Source organism: Palaemon carinicauda, chromosome 19 (assembly GCF_036898095.1).
Source record: "Palaemon carinicauda isolate YSFRI2023 chromosome 19, ASM3689809v2, whole genome shotgun sequence".
NCBI classification, from domain to species: domain Eukaryota; kingdom Metazoa; phylum Arthropoda; class Malacostraca; order Decapoda; family Palaemonidae; genus Palaemon; species Palaemon carinicauda.
In genome coordinates, this window is record NC_090743.1 from 19,348,505 (window position 1) to 19,353,826 (window position 5,322).

Genomic DNA, 5,322 nt, shown 5'->3' on the forward strand with positions numbered 1-5,322 from the left:
ATATGTATATGTACTGTATATATCCCTTTCTGAGTGGGAATACCTTATCGTGGTGAAAGGGTTTGAGTATCAACATGATCAGTAAAACTGTAATAGTCAGGGCTACCTATCCTACTGTAGGTTAGTTTGCTGTGAACATCCAGACAAAAAACTCCCACGATCACCAATCCGCAGTTAGCCAGCGTGGTGACGAAAACTGGCCAAACCCTAGCCATGACTGAGGACATATTATTATTATTACTAGCCAAGCTACAGCCCTAGTTGGAAAAGAAGGATGCTATAAGCATAGCACAGTGATGAAAGGCAATAAACTACTAGAGAAGTAATGAACAATTAAAAAAAAAAATTAAGAGCGGTAACAACATTAAACCAGATCTCTCATGTATGAACTACAAACTATAAAAAAGCCTGTTCAACATGAAAACATTCGCTGCAAGTTTGAACTTTCGAAATTAAATAGTTCATGGGCGTAGTCTCACTGAATGCGTGTACCCATCCAAGAAAAGTGAGACTTGCTATATTTTATTCTAAAATCATAGTATATTAATACAACGCCCAATTCAAAGTTATTCAGCCTATTTAGTACGAAAAGCTTATTGATAAGAACAAAGAATAAAGAGAACAGTAGGATAACAATTCAATAGTTAATCGAAAACCACCCAATTAATAATATCGACTAGGAACTCTAAACTAGAAATAATCAGCGTAAACGTAAACTAGCATTCATGTTGTACAGTGAGATTCCATAAGCCAACCTCTGGCGCATGCGCCAACAGTGGCACATTACACGAATACAAGTGGCGCACTATACCCAGGGATAATAAAAGAAAAAACATGCCTGCTTATAAAAAAATAATAATACTGACATATATATATATATATATATATATATATATATATATATATATATATATATATATATATATATATATATATATATATATATATATAAACAGCCAAATATGTCCAAATCACCATACTTAAGGATTGACAGGGGGTTAAAGTTTGTGTGGCGCATCTGGATTAGAAGTGAAAAAAAAATTGGTGCATGGGAAACAAAAGGGAAATCTCACTAACATGAAATACCTTTCTTCCACTTGGTTAGTAATTGAAACGCCACTAATAAAAGAATGTGGATAAAATTAATAATATTGGAATTGATAAATATATCAGAAGTAATAAACTCTAAAGGACAATGTTTTTACACAAAGGCATCAATGGAAACACAAATTAGATCAATAATAACCTAATTGATAATGCAAATAACAATTATTGTTAAAGATGCTGTTTCTACCTACGAATAATAGCGTAAGTAAATCTCCACAAATAGAGTAGAAACGCTTTAAACAAAACAAAAACTTCAACACTCGCAAGACTTCTCTCGGTAGCGTTTGAATTTAAACCTGCCAACGAATATCAGAGCTTCTGCTCTAGGGCGTGGTAAGGAAATCCTTACAACAGGTATTACTACGACTGTTATCGAAATTAGAATATTTAAAAGAATATATTTTCATTACCCAAAAATCCTTTAATTGGGGCAATAACAAAAACTAGGCTATATCAAATTAACCGCCACTCCAGGTCTAACAAACAGTAACCTAGGATAGGCTATTGCCAATTATACATGCATGCATATCTTTCGAAAATAACAGATATCAATAGATATAGTTTTTATATAATTACGCATTTTCATAATTACTCTCAAATTAGTCATTCCATTTGGAATACTCTAAATGTTAGCGAATAGTACACCAGGGAATGTTGATGTTTGAGGTACAGTATACGTTAACCTACACAACCTCGGCTGTTTACTTACGTTTTTTCCAGTTTCTAGTTTTACTAAAGCGCTTATTTTTCTCTCAGCCTATTCCTGGTACATTCATAAAGCAAACATATCCAACTTGTTATCAGATAGTACGTAAAACTCTGGGAAAACACTAAGTAATCGGAGGAACTCTTTCACAAACCAAATTCACTCAACGCGGAAACGGCAGACCCTCACCGTGTTTACTTCTGAAAGCTGGTTATGTTTAAGTACGTCCTGATTGGTCCACAGATTTTACTCCGCATTCTATTGGCCAGAAGAGGCTAAGAATTATTAGCATGACTGTGTTTGGCTATTTCCCACAATGGCAGGCTTCCACCTGCGCCCTTGGTTATTTTTAAAGTTCCTTTAGAATTCTAGAATGATGGCGGTATATATGGTCAATTATTAAGCTAAATAGAAACCCTGAATAATGGTATACTGTATGTTTAGCCCCCCCCCTCTCTCTCTCTCTCTCTCTCCCTCTCTCTCTCTCTCATCACTTACGTAAACAGAGGAAATTACTTTAGATTTTCGAACATGTTACAGAATTTTGTCCCAGCGGCAAGTTCGCAACTTCTCCCCGGAAGATTAGCATTGAAGTTATACCACGGAAAAGTAGCTTGCTTCCCTCTGGTGATAAGAGTTACTTGGAGGGATAATCCTTGTATAGAAAAGCTACCTCCCCATGAAAAGTAAAAGTAGCTACCTCCGAGAAAAAACAGACAGCTGCTTTTCCCCAGTGAAAATAAAAGATCTATGATATTTTCGCCCCACACATGTGAAATACAAGAATGCATAGTAGTTACCAAATCTCACCCAGGGTATCGGGTCCTAATCTTGTCTACGACTCCGTTTTCTTCAATATAGTAATCATGCAAGACAGGCCTTATTCAGAATTAGAAATTGCAGATGTTTCGAAATATTCAAGTCATTCAATAAACTCAGATTTTTTTTTTCACATTAGTTAGTCAATGTTTCTTCATAGGGGAGATCAAACGTATAATGGCGAATAAGGACAATGGCTCGTTCCTGAAATTAGAGAAAGCCTCAATTGATCTGAAGTAACTTTTGTACGTTGCTGACAGTTAGTCGTTGTGAGTCGTAGTTGGGCGTCCCTGACTCAAAGGGTGGCGAGGACAAAAAGAACCCCGCGAAGGTATTCAAAACTCAGTGAAAATGTGCTGTAGGCCCATGTCATCAAGAGGCAAACTTTATTTAACTAATCCAATGGTGTGAATCACTTATTACAATATTGATGGGTCAAGGCATTCGACGTAAAGATCAAATAGAATGCCCGAGAGAGAAGAAATCTCTCTCTCTCTCTCTCTCTCTCTCTGAATGAGTAAATGAAACAATTATTGCATTTTAAAACTAAATTGATTTACAAAGCTTCAACCCGGAATCGACTGCACTCGTGAGACGTTTTCCGTACGCATTGGCAGTGATTAGAAGTTAGGACAATGTTATCGTTCACCGAGTGCCATCAGAGGTTCTTTTCAACTACCTTCGGTTCCCAGCCACTCGGCTCACTTCCTTTCATTTCTCTTGGGGTCGAGGAAGAAGAGTCGATGACGATTCATTGTTTATTAATCAGATACCATTGTTGTTGTTGGGGTATTAAAGCCAACACTTGTTGTTGGCACGGGCCTTTCCCTTGGTTGGCCCGTAGGTGATCTGTAAAAATTTATAAGGTAGTTGCATTAATGGAAATTTGAAAGGTTTTTAGTAGTAGAAAAAGATGTGGATAGGGTAAGGATGATGGTGGTAGTGGTAGAGGGCCATCATTTCTCGGATAGTGGTAGTTTGAAAAGTGGGGGTGTAAGGCTTTTGAAGATTAGAGAAGAATTGTGCAGGTGGGGTTGTCCAACCCTTTACTCCCTAGGGTCCCTGCAGAGAGATTTTTAAGTGGTAGATTAGTTGAGAAGTGAAAGGGGGTGATGTGAATAGAGCCTTACAATGAGGGGATGAGATGGTGCATGGAATGAGGAGGTCTTACCTTGGTGGAGGTAGTGTTGAAAGCAACTGTGCATGTGTGTCTATGCTTTCGACAATTGCTTTTGCCAGTGTGGCTGCCTCTTTCATGGCATGTGGTGTGTTGATGTCTACAAGTAGATCACCTCGTAGCTGTGCTGTTTCTCTGCATTCTAGTAGGTAGTGCAGGAGAGGTTGTTGTGGCATGACATCACAGTGTTCACACCTTGTCTGGATGTCATCTAGGAGTTCCCAGTTTGCTTTGTAACCCAGCCGGAGTCTGTGTATGCATACTGCCAGTTTTCTTGGGGTGTATCTGTCTATGGGAGGGGGTTCTAGTTCCGATGCCCATTTGTACCATGTTGCAGAGGGAGAGCCATTCTCTATCCTCATATGTAGTTCCTTGATTAGGTTGTTCTTGAGCTGTGTCTTTATTTTGCTTTTGATTTGTTGCAGTGCAGGCTGTATGTGCACCTGTACATTGTGAATGTGTTTGGTGCTTTTGGCTAGCTCATCAGCCTTTTCATTCCCTGGTATCCCGATGTGACTGGGGATCCAGTTTATAGTTACTAGTCTGTTTCTTTCATTATGTTGATGTAAGAGGATTTTAATGTCCGCTATCAGGGATTTGTTTTCTTTGTTTTTGTCCTGCTGTAGGACCTGCACTGAGGATCGTGAGTCAGTATGGATGACTACTGGTCCTTCCTCATTTTCAATAGAGTATTTTAATGCTTGCTGTATTGCGACAAGCTCTGTCTGCAGGGTGGAGACATTGTTGGATGTTCTCCAGCAAGCTGTGAAATTGCAGGAGTGAACTGCCGCTCCTGCTGTTTGGGTTCCAGGATCTACTGTACCATCAGTATAGTAGATCTGTGCCCCTGTTGTTTCTACTGAGGTTATAGCTGCTTCTGCTGCGTTTCTGAGTTCTTCTATTGTGCAGTTTTCTTTTGCCCTTGGGAGTTTGGTGTAGTTGAATTTAGCAACTTGTTTTTTCCATGGTGGAATGTGTATAGTACTTTGTGCTGTGTCAGGTTTTAATTGTAGGATTGTTTCTGTAAGGCCAAGTCTTTTGATGTTATCGCTATGGTCTTTGCCATAAGAATCTGGGGTTTGTACTTCAGGATGTTTGGATAGTTCCTCTCTTACTCGTCTTTTGGTGATTGAGTCTCTGTCTGACAGGAACATCTTTGCAACTATGCTTGCATTTCTTAGTGCAATTCTGTCTTCGAGGGTTGGTAGTCCGGTTTCCAACCTTAGGTTGCAAAGTCTTGTCCACATTGGGGCACCCAACATGAGCCTCATGGCATTGTTTTGAATCACTTCAATTGTGCTTGTTTGTAGATCTGTTAGTCCCAGGAGTGTTGGGGCGGCATAGTCTACTAGTGATCTGGAACAGGCTAGATAGTATTTCTTTTGGATGTGTTCATTTGCTCCATCCTTGAGCCTGCACATATATCTCATAGCTGCATTTCTGGCATTTGTTCTTTCCTTGAGATTTTTTATCTCTTGCTTGAAAGTGAGCTGTTTGTCTATTATTACCCCGA

The 5,322-nt window shown here is 39.0% G+C and overlaps 1 protein-coding gene across 2 annotated transcripts in view; it reads right to left on the reverse strand.

The window, feature by feature from the left end:
- Positions 1-1,981, reverse strand: part of LOC137658497 (adhesive plaque matrix protein-like) — a 1,563,467-nt gene extending 1,561,486 nt beyond the window's left edge. For both annotated transcript variants that reach the window (XM_068393265.1, XM_068393264.1), the window contains exon 1: positions 1,817-1,981. The gene's annotated coding sequence lies outside the window, so the exon portion shown is untranslated. The remainder of the gene's footprint in view (positions 1-1,816) is intronic.
- Between the last annotated feature and the right edge of the window lie 3,341 nt (positions 1,982-5,322).